This window comes from Hyaena hyaena, unplaced genomic scaffold, assembly GCF_003009895.1.
Source record: "Hyaena hyaena isolate Hyena2069 unplaced genomic scaffold, ASM300989v1 scaffold_13, whole genome shotgun sequence".
In the NCBI taxonomy this organism is placed as follows: domain Eukaryota; kingdom Metazoa; phylum Chordata; class Mammalia; order Carnivora; family Hyaenidae; genus Hyaena; species Hyaena hyaena.
This window is the reverse complement of record NW_024080645.1, coordinates 3,550,699-3,562,706: the sequence shown is the minus strand read 5'-3', so window position 1 is coordinate 3,562,706 and position 12,008 is coordinate 3,550,699. Positions and strand designations below refer to the sequence as shown.

The 12,008-nt window shown below is 42.6% G+C and overlaps 1 protein-coding gene across 2 annotated transcripts in view; it reads right to left on the bottom strand.

Moving 5' to 3' along the window:
- The window catches only part of PDE8A (phosphodiesterase 8A), a 168,567-nt gene that overhangs the window by 2,019 nt on the left and 154,540 nt on the right, over nucleotides 1-12,008 (bottom strand). The window lies entirely within an intron of this gene.

Here is a 12,008-nt window from a genome sequence, read left to right as displayed (position 1 = left end):
TGGCCCCAGACACCCTGGGGGGGGGGCGGAGCTGTCCCTGAGGGGGGTGGTGTCCCTGGCGCTGGCACCTGGGTCACTGCTCCTGGAGGTCAGAGCCTGAGGTGCGGGCTGCCCGGGGGGCCAGGTGAAGGAGGAGGGAGAGAGAAGGCGCTGCAGGAACGGGCCTGTGGGGTTCCGCAGGGCAGAGGCGTCGGGGGAGCAGGGGAGGAGGGGACAGACACGGCCCCGTCTGGAGGGCCTGGCGGGAGCTCGCGGAGAACTGGAGAAGATTCTGGAGGGAACGCACACAGCCGGCTCTGCACTCCGGCTGTGGGGGCTGGGCGGAGGGTGCGCCTCGGGCGTGGCCGGCTCCGGGGACAGGAGCTCCCGCGTCCATCAGGACCGAAAGAAAACTCTGGGTCTGGGAGCCTGTCCTGCCTCCCAGCGACAGCTCTTACCCTTGAAACCCGTCCCACAGGGCAGACGGCCCCAGCCCCTCCCGAACTGTTCTCGACAACTGACCCTGAACGGCTCCCGGTCCTCCCACCCGCTGCTATTCCGCGGTGGCTGCTGAGACCCCGGAGAGCAGCCAGCAGCGGCCACGCTGCCCCGCACACGGGTGGGTCCGAGGCCCCGGGCACTGGAAGACTAGGGCCGAAAGGCAGGGAACTTTCCCTGGAAGTGACAGTGACCCACGACAGCCCTCAACCTGGAGTCTCCACTTGAGGGCGGAATGGACCCTGCGGGGGTCTTCCTAGGAGAAGACTGTACCTACAGGGCCACAGAGATGCACCGAGGCTGTGCGGGTGGCGCCGGGGACAGGCGCCCAGAGAGAGGCCGCTGCTGCCTCCTGGTGGACAGCGCGAGACGGAGGCCGGCGGCGCCAGCGTGGGGAGCCCTGCCGCTGCGGGTGGTGCGCACGCGGGGGTCGGGGCGCTCCGGTGGGAGAGGAGGGAACATTGGCGGGTCTCGGCTTGTGGCTGGTGACTCCTTCCCCCGTGCTGTCTTAGCAAAGCGCAGGGACAGCTGTCCATGAGTGGCTGCGGCAGTCTGTACAGGCGGGGGCGGGGGCGGGGAGAGCCGCAGGTTCCCAGCCTGCAGGCCTGTCTGGCTCAGAGAGCAGGGCCCTGGGGCGGGTACTCTCCTGACATTACCTGCTGGGTCACAGTGGACACCGAACCCGCTCTCAGGGCAGCCAAAGCAGAGACTCGCTCTGCCCTCTGTCTGTGGCTCTGGCACTTTGTCTGGCTGTGCTGCCCTCTCGCCTGCACACGGATGCAGCGGGCTTGCGAGAGATCAGCGAAGACCCTCATGCTCAGATCTCTTTGGCCTAATGTGACAAATCCATGGACCTTACCGAGACTTTGTTCTCTTGAAGACCACCGTTTGCCAATGAGATTATCTGTGGCCCCTGCCCCCATCTAGGTCACCAATGCAAGCTCCACACCTGCAGATGCTTCCTTTTTGGGACCCAATCCACAGGGCAGATTTGTTCAAAAAGTATGACATGACAGGTTGTCCAGCACTTCCCTGGAAGCCGGACATCTGGTACTCCGGCCCCGCCCAAAGAGAGGAGGTGGAGATGCTATTTCATACTGTCTTCACGCCTGGGCACTCTTACTACCCAAACCAGTCAGCACCAGGTGGCGATGAGGAGCTGTACATCTGATACACAGGCCCCGCCTAGCCCTACTATACGCAGGAAGAAATGCAGTTGAATGGCTTTGAATGTTCAAGCCTCCATCCCCCATGGGAACATTGACCATCACCACACTGGCTAAAATAACCTAACAGGAACTCTGGAAAACAGTCAGAGGTCTACAGCAACCAAGTGAAAGCCCCGTCAAGAAAAGCCACATTTCAAAATGGTAGAAGATGTCATAGTGTTTTCACTCCCCCTTGCCCCACTCAGTTCCCAGTGCTTCCCTTAAACTGCAGGGAATAGAGCTCATCTTCTTTGCATGAGTCTAACCTCCCTGGCAGCTGCCCAAAGGACCAGTCTCTGTTTCATCTAACTTAGTTCTTGTGCCAAAGCGATTGCTAGTACTTGGGAAAGCCGCCTGGGGATGACAGACACAGATGCCTGGGGCAAGAGATGAGGGGCGGAGGGCACCAAGGGGAACCTGGGAGAAGATTCTGGGAAATTGCGACATTCCAAAGCAGCTGTATATACAGTGGACCGGGGAGGGCCCCACACAGGCCCAGACAAGTTCCCTGAGGGGGAACTTCAGCCTGCAGGTGGGGCTGATCCCAGGGCTGGGACAGTGCCCAGCTCACTGGTGAAGGACTCTCCTGGCATAGAGCAAACCACAAAGACTTAGTTTAGAGAGGTGGGTCCCCCCCATCCCCAACAAATGTCCAATTTTCAACACAAGGCCAAAGAAAAGGGAGAAAAGCAGTCTATTCAAAAGAAGAAAAGAAGCTGCCAGAAGCTATCCCTAAAGAAGTACAGGCCCTGGACTTATTGAACCAAGACTGTGAAACCACCATCTTAAATATACACGAAGAGCTACAGGAAAACACGGTCAAAGGGTTATAGGAAATCAGGAAAATGACATAAGAACAAACTAAGAATATCCACAGAGAGACAGAAATTACAAAAACAGAATTTTTGGAGAAATTCTGGAGCTGGAAAAAAAAGTTTGAAAAATTCATTAGATTCAACAGCAGATATGAGCCAGCAAAAACAAACAAATCTGAAGATGGGACATTTGAAATTATTGACACTGAGGAGGAGGAAAAAAAAAAGATATGAAGAAAAGTGACAAGAGCCTAAGGGACTTACAGGATAATATAAAATGGACCAATAACACACATTATTAGAGTCTAGTAAAGCAAGAAAGGAGCAGAGATTACTTGAAAAAAAAAAAAAACATAATAGCCATAAACTGCTATCACTTGAAGATATAAATCTACAAAAATGAGAAATGAAACAACTCCAAATAGGATAAACCCTAAGGGAACCATGTTGTGACACATTCTATCCAAACTGTCAAAAACCAAAACCGAAGAATTTTTAAACCAGGAAGAGAAAAGTGACTCATTATAGAAAATTCTAGGTAAGATGAAGAGTGATTTCTCAGGAGAAACACTGGGGCCCTGTAGGCAGTGAAATATTCACATAAAGTGCTAAAAGACAGAACCGGTCAACTGGGAATTCTGTAACTAGCAAAACAAAACTGTTCTTCAAAAATGAAGGAGAAGTGCCGACGCTCCCAGGTCAACAAAGATGGTGGTGCAGGAGCACTGACCTGGCTTATGGGAAATGCTACAGGAAGTCTGTCAGGGGGACATGAAAAGGAGCCAGAGGGAAACACTAAGTCATACGAAGATGTAAAAACATCTCCAGTAAAGGTAAACACATAGGCAAATTTAAAAAAGCAATTATTATTGTAATTTTGGTTTGCAGCTCCACTATTTATTTTCTACAGGATTTAAAAGACATGTGTAAGAATTACACACGTGTTACTGGGTGCACAGTATATCACTATGTCCTCTGTGACCTCAAGAACAGAGGGTGGAGAGACAGAGATGTACAGGAGTTTGTATATGTCACTGAAGCTGGTAATCAATTTAAAATAAATTGCTTAATTTTAAGATGTTACGTGTAGTCTCTCTGAGTACCTACATTAGAAAGAAAGCTCTCAACAACCTAACTTTACACCTTACTGGAAAAAGAACACACTAAACTCAAAGCTAGCAGAAGAAAAGAAGTAACAGACCAGAACAGAGTTAAGTACACTAGAGAAAAGAAAAATAGAGAAAATCAACAAAACCAAAAGTGGGTTCTCTGAAAAGATCAATACAATTGAAAAATCTACATAGAATAGGAAAAAAGGTGGCTCAAGTTACTAACATCAGAAATAAAAGTAGAAGAAAAGAAAAACAAAAATAGATTAAAAAAAGAAAAAAGTGTGGATATTACCCATTTTATAGAAAGGGTTATAAGAGAATACCATGAACAGTCGTACCCCAACCAGATGGATAACCTGGATAAAGTTAACAAATTCTTAAAAACATAAAATCTACTAAGAATGAATCATGAAGAAGCAGAATCTGAATAGACTTATAACTAGTAAGGATATTCAACTAGTAATTAAAAAAACCCCAACAAAAGCCCAGGACCAGACGGCTTCAATGGTGAATTCTACCAAACTCAAAAAAAAAAAATTTTTTTTTAATGTTTGTTTATTTTTGAGTGACAGAGAGGGAGACACAGAATCTGAAGCAGGCTTCAGGCTCTGAGCTGTTGCAAAGACCCTCACATGGGCTCAAACTCTTCCAAGAAATTGTAGAGAACATTTCCTAATTCAATCTATGAGGCCCTGATACCAAAGCCTGACAAAGACACTATGAGAAAACTACAGACCAATATCCCTTAGGAATACTGATGGAAAATTCTCAACAAAATAACAGCACACAGAATCCAGCAGCATATTATAGGATCATATGCCATGACCACATGGGATTTAGTCCAATAATGCAAGGATGGTTCAACTTCTAAAATCAGTTGATGTGACACATATTAAAATGAAGGAAAATGAAATATCATCGAAAACGTTAGATTTTATGTGTCTTATATCAAACACACAGGAACTCCTGCTAAACTGCTTCCCAAAGAGGGTGTGGCATTTTACACACCTATTGCTGAAGAATGGATTCCAGTACTGCACATCACCATGAACATTTCGTGCTGTCGGTCTTTTAAATTTTTCGCTACTCCAGTGGGCATACAGTGGTGGTTCAGTGTGGCTCTAACTTGCATTTCCATTGATGAGTAATGATGTTCAACACTTTTCATTTGCTTATTGATTGTGTATCTCCTTTTGTGAAGTGTCTGTTAAAATATTTGGCCATTTTAAATCAGGTGGTTTGTCTTTTTATTACTGGGCTATAGTTTCTGAATATAGTCATTTGTCAGATAGGATTTATGGATATTTTCTTCCAGCAAGGCATGCATATTCATTTTCTTAGCTGTGTTTAGATAAGCATAATTCCTGAATTTTGATTCTCATTTCTCAAATTTTCTTTTTGTGGTGGTGCTTTTCTGCACGTAAGAAATATCTGTCCAATGCTAAATGACCAGGAATATTCTCTTAAGTGTTTTTTAAAAAGCTTTGTGGTTTTAGATTTTGTATGTAGAACTGTGATCCACTGTGAAAAGGTATTTCTCTGGTATGAGGCAGAAGTTATGGTTCATGTTTTGTTGGGTAGAGATACCTAAGTATTCCAACACCACTTGCTGAAAAAAATTTTCCTTTCCTGACTGATTATACAGATGTGGTCTGTTTCTGGGACCTCTATTCTGTTCCATCCATGGATCTGTTATCTTTATGCCAGTGCCAAACTGCCTTGATTATTTTAAGCTCCAAAGCCAAATAGTGTAAATTTTCCAACATTTTCAAGTTTGCTTTGCTTTTTCAAGGTCCTTCACAATTCCATAAAAATTTCAGAATCAGTTTGTCAGTTTCTACAAATAACAACAAAACTTCCCCCAAACAAAACAACCCTGTTGGCATTTTTATTGGAAGTGCATTGAAGTACACATATACATCAATTTGGAGAAAACTGTTCTTTAACAACAGTGAGGTTTCCAATCTGTAGACTTAGTATACCTCTGCATTTTTGCAGGTTTTCTTTTAGTTTCTCAGCCTTATTTTGTGGTTTTCAGTGTAAAGGACTGGAGTTATTTTGCTAAATTAATTCCTAGAGTTTTTACTACTATGTAAATGGGATTTGGTTTTTAGTTTCGTTTTCTCATTGTTTTTGGCTAGTATGTAAAATACACTAACTATATAACGGGCTTGTGTCTTATGACGTTGCTAAACCAAATCCTTATTAATGGCATTCATTGTTTTGCATGCTCCTTAGAGCTTTCCATATAAAAAATAATTTCATTTCTGCAAATAGGAAAAAACTTACGTCTTTCTATTCTTTGTACCTTTTTTCTCTTGCTTTATTGCACTGGCTAGGGCAGCCGATACGGTGTTCAGCAGAAGAGGTTCCCTTCCCTGGTTTCCAGCCTTGAGAAGGTATTCAATATTTCACTATTAAATATAATGTCAGCTCTTAAGTTTCTGTAAATGCCTTTGTTTTAAATGTCTAATTTATTTCTGAGAGAGGGAGAGATAGGTAGCATGAGCAGGGGAGGGTTAGACAGAGAAGGAGACAGAATCGAAGGTGGGCTCCAGGCTCTGAGCGGTCAGCACAGAGCCCGACGCGGGGCTCGAACCCATGAACCGCGAGATCATGACCTGAGCTGAAGTTGGACGCTCAGCTGACTGAGCCACTCAAGTGCCCCTGTAGATGCCCTTTTTAAAGTAAGTTCCTTTCTATTCCTGGTTTGCCAAGTGTCTGATGAATCAATGTTGAATTTTGCCAAATGCTTTCTCTGCATCTACTGGAACTTTTTTTCCCTCCTTTAATTAGCATGGTGATTATAATAATTGATTTTTCTGATATTAAGTCGACCTTGCATTCTTGGGAAGAAGCTCTAATTTACAATGAGACAGAATCATCTTTATATAACTGCTCAATTAAGTATCTCTGCATCTGTGTTCACGATACAGGACACAGCAGACTGTAACTGTCAGGTTTAGGTGGCAGAATAATGGCTTCGTAAAATGAGTTGCTAAGTGCTCCCACATTCTCTGTCTTCTAACACAGTAAGACTGGTGTTATTTCTTCCCTAAATGTTTGACGGAATTCCTCACTGAGACCCTTTGGGCCTGGAATTTTCTCTTTGTGGGTAAATCTTTAATAGATTTTGATAAAGAATTTGATAAAGAATTTAATACAGGGCTTCTCAGGTTATTCCCTTATCTTGTCAGTTTGAAGGAAATTTTTCGTCTCATTTAAGTTGTCAAATTTGTTGGTATAAAGTTCACAATTAAAAAATTATCCTTTTAATATCTGTAAGATTATGACAATACACCTCTTTCATTCCTGATATTGGTAATCTGTGTTCTTCTTCTCCTCGATTATTCTAGCTAGGTACTGGCAAATTGTTAATTTTCTCCAAGATCAATTTTGGCTGTGTTAATTTTTTCTGTTTTCTCCATTTCCTCATTTTTTGCTCTTATATTTTTTCTTTCTTTTTTGTCTTCTTTTTTAAAAGTTTTAATTTATTTTTGAGAGAGAGCAAGTGAGTGAGTGAGCAGGGTTAGGGGCAGAGAGAGAGGGAGACACAGAATCTGAAGCAGCTCCAGACTTTGAGCTGTCAGCACAGAGCCCGATGTGGGGCTCGAACCCACAAACCGTGAGATCACGGCCTGAGCCGAAGTCAGACGCCCAACCGACTGAGCCACCCAGGTGCCTCAGTCGTTGTTAGTTTCTTTCTTTCTTTTTTTTTTTTTTAAATGTTTTATTTATTTCTAGGAGAGAGAGACAGCGTGAGCAGGGGAGGGTCAGAGAGAGAGGGATTCACAGACTGAATCAGGCTCCAGGCTCTGAGCTGGCAGTCAGCACAGAGCCCACGAACCACGAGATCATGACCTAAGCGAAAGTCGGACGCTTAACCGACTAAGCCACCCAGGTGCCCCAGTCTTTGTTAGTTTCTTAAAGTGAAATCCAAGTCATAAACTTTAGGACCTTTCCTTTTATTTTCATCATGATATGTGTACTCTTTAACCTCCAGCCCCCCTTCCCTCTTCTCTGGTAACCATCAGTTTGTTCTCTATAGTTAAGGGTCTGTTTCTTGGTCTCTCTCTTTTACCTTTGCTTGCTTGTTTTGTTTCTTAAAGTCTATATATGAGTGAGATCATAAGGTATCTTTCTCTAACTGACCTATTTCACTTAGTATTATACTGTCTAGCTCTACCCATGTTGTTGCAAATGGCAAATTTCATTTTTTATGGCTGAATAATTCGTGTGTGTGTGACCGCAGCTTTATCCACTCACCGATCGATGGGACACGTGGACTGCTTCTGTAATGTGGCTGTTATAAATAATGCTGCAGTACACAAGGGTGCATATATCCCTCTAAATGAGTTTTTTTGTGTGTGTTTTTTTTTTTTTTTTTTGTATTTTATGGGTAGATACCCAATAATACAATTCCTGGATCATAGGGTAGCTCTATTTTTAATTTTTTTTTTTTTGAGGACATTTTATTCTGTTTTCCAGTGGCTACACCAGTTTGCATTCCCACTAACAGTGCAAGAGAGTTCCTTTTCCTCCACATCCTTGCCAAGACTTGTTAATCTTGTGTTTTTGATTCCAACCATTCTGCCAGGTGTGAGGTAATATCTCACAGTAGTTTTGACTTGCATTTCCCTGACGGTGAGTGATGTTGAGCCTCTTTCCATGTGTCAATTGGCCGTCTGTATGTCTTCTTTGGAGAAGTGCCTGTTCATGTCTTCTGCCCAATTTATAACTGCACGATTTGATTTTTTGGTTACTGCGTTGTATCAGTTCTTTATATATTTTGGATACTAACCTTTTATTGAATGTATCATTTGCACGTATCTCCTTCTGCTCAGTGGGGTGCCTTTCAGTTTGTCAATTGTTTCCTTCACTGCACAGAAACTTTTAATGTTGATACAGTCACAGTATTTATTTTTACGTTTATTTCTTTTGCCTCAGGAGGCTAGAAAAATGTGGCTATGATCAACGTCAGAGATTATTGCCTGTGCTCTCTTCAAGGAGGGTTTGAGGTCTCACATCTAAGTCTTTATTCCACTTTGAGTTTATTTTTGTGTATAGTGAAAGAAAATGATCCAGTTTCATTCTTTTGCATGTGGCTGTCCAGTTTTTCCAACACCATTTGCTAAAGAGACATTCTTTTTCCCATTGGATATTCTTTTCTGCTTTGTTGGAGATTAATTGACCACATAATTGTCAGTTTATTTCTGGGTTTTCTGTTTTGTTCCATTGATCTCTGTGTCTATTTTTATGCCAGTACCATACTGTTTGGATCACTACAGCCTTGTAATAGAACTTGAAGTCCAGAACTGCGATGCCTCTGGCTTTGCTTTTCTTTTTCAAGATTGCTTTGGCTACTAGGAGAGTTTTGTGGTTCCATACGAATTCTAGGACTGTTCTAATTCTGTAAAAATGCTGTTGATGTTTTGATAGGGATTGCATTAAACCTGTAGATTGCTTTGGGTAGTATGGACATTTTAACAAATACTTGCCTTTCCAACCCATAAGCATGGAGTGTCTTTGTGTTGTCTTGAATTTCTGTCATCTGTGTTTTATTGTTTTCTGAGTACAGGGAAGTTTATTCTTAGGTATTTTATTGTTTTTGGTGCAGTTGTAAATGGGATTGTTTTCTTAGGGCCTTTCCTATAATAATAAGATTGTAAACATCCCTTTAATCATTGTTTTAGTTGCAGAATTTTGATTTTCATTATAATTTAACTCTTTTCAATGTTTATTTTTGAGAGCAAGAGACAGAGTGTGAGTGGGGGAGGAGCAGAGAGAGAGACAGAATCCAAAGCAGGCCCCAGGTTCTGAGCTGTCAGCAGAGCCCAGTGTGGGGCTTGAACCCACAAACTGTGAGATCATGACCTGAGCCAAAGTTGGACGCTTAACATACTGAGCCGCCAAGGTGCCCCAATTATAATTTAATTGTAAATATTTTCAAATTTCCCTTATTATCTGACCCATGGACTATTTAGAAGTGTGTTGTACAATTTCCAAATATTTGGCATTTATGTAGATTATCTTCTTGATTTCTGATTTAATTCCACTGTGGCCAGGGAATATATTCTGTATGGTTTCAATTCTTTTAAATTTACTGAATAATTTCTGTGGCCCCAACAGATGATGTATGCTAGTGAACATATCATGTGTACTTAATGTATATTCTGCCCACTTAGGGTGTAGGGTTTTATGAATATTTAAGGGAAGGTGATTGACTGGATTATCTGCTTTTACTGGCATTTTAATCTGGATGTTCTATCTGGTGCTGAAAGAGGGCGTTAAAATCTCCAACTATGATTACAGAATTGTCTACTTTTCTTGGTCACTTCTGCTTCATTTATTTTGAAGTTCTGTTATTAGATGCATGCCCACTTATGACTATTGTTTTTTCCTGTAGAACTGACGCTTTAATCACTATGAAGTGTTCAGTTTGTCACTGGTAATGTTTTCGTCCTGATGTCTATCTAGTCTGAGATTAATATAGCCATTCCAGTCTTTCTATATTTATAATTTGCATGACATATCTTTTCCCATCCATTTCTGTCTTTACATGTACTGTTCTTTATATGTTAAGTGTCTCTTTTGTAGACTGCATGAGGTTGGCTTAAAAAAATCCATTGTGATGAACTCTTATTTAATTCGTGTTTAGTCTACTATTTTTTTTTTTTAATGTTTTATTTATTTCTAGGAGAGAAAGAGAGACAGCGTGAACAGGGGAGGGTTAGAGAGAGAGGGAGTCACAGACTGAAACAGGCTCCAGGCTCCGAGCTGGCAGTCAGCACAGAGCCCGACGCGGGGCTCGAACCCACGAACCGCGAGATCATGACCTAAGCGAAAGTCGGACGCTTAACCGACTAAGCCACCCAGGCGCCCCTAGTCTATTAACTTTTAATAGAAGTACTGATGTGATCAACACTAGGGCTACCATTTTACCTCCCCCCACACCCCCCCCCCCACTGTTTGTTCCTGTTTCTCTTTTCCTACCACTCTTGTATATTTTAATATATTTTAGAGCTCCATTATGTCTACTAACTACCAAGCAACACTGACTGCTCTATGGATTACTGTATATATCCTTCACTTTTCAGTTTTTAAAAATTTTTTAGAGAGAGAAAGAAGGCATGTGAATGGGGGACGGGGGGGGCAGAGAGAGAGAGAGAGAGAGAGAGAGAGAGAGAGAGAGAGAATCCTAAGCAGACTCCACTCAGTGCAAAGCCCAACACAGGGCTCGATCCCATGACCCCGGGATCACGACCTGAGCCGAAATCAGAAGTCATCAGACGTTCAACTGACTGAGCCCCACAGGCCACCCTGAGCTCTCCTTGTAACTAGCACTTCGTGTAAGATGTAGAAACCTCACGTTCGCGTACTTTTACTTTTCCTCTTCTTTATGTTACAGTTGTCATACATACTCTACGATTCAAGGTTTTCACTTTTGCTTGTCTCTATGTATTTAGAGACACTGAGAAGAAAACTCTTTTGTATTTACCATTTTTAAGTTTTTGGTTTTTTTTAATTGAGGTATAATGGACATACATCATGATTCCAAGCTGGTGTATACTGCAAAATGCTCACCACAGTAAGTCAACATCCTCCACCACACATAGTTACAGAATTTATTTTCTTGTGCTGAGAACTTTTAGGACCTACTCTCTCAGCAACTTTCAAATCTACAATACCATCTTAACTACAGATGCCTTACTGTACATTGAATCCCCAGGACTTATAACTGGAAGTTTGTACCTTTTGACTCTTTTCATCCATTTCACACACCTCTACCCTGGCAACTAGTAATCTGCTATCTGTATCTATGAGCTCTCTCTCTCTCTCTTTTTAAAGATTCCAAACATAAGTGAGATCATACAGCGCTTACTTGTCTTTCTCTGTCTGACTGATTTTCACTTAACATAAAGCCTTCAGGGTCCGTCCATGCTGTTGCAAATGGCAAGATTTCATTCCTTTTTAAGGCTGAATAATATTCCAGCGTGTGTGTGTGTATATGTATATATGTGTGTGTACATACACACTTAAATTTTTTTAGTGTTTTATTTATTTCTGAGAGAGATAGAGAGAGGGAGAGGGAGACAGCGTGAGCAGAGGAGGGTCAGAGAGAGAGGGAGACAGAATCTGAAACAGGCTCCAGGCTCTGAGCTGGCAGTCAGCACAGAGCCCAACATGGGGCTGGAACCCACGAACTGTGAGATAATGATATGAGCTGAAGTCGGACGCTTAACTGACTGAGCCACCCAGGCGCCCCTCACACACACACACTTCTTTATCCATTCATCTATCAATGGACACTTGGGTTGCTTTCATATCTGAGCTACTGTAAATACTGCAGTGAGCATGGGGGTGCATGTATCTTTACAAGTTAGTGTTTTCCCGCT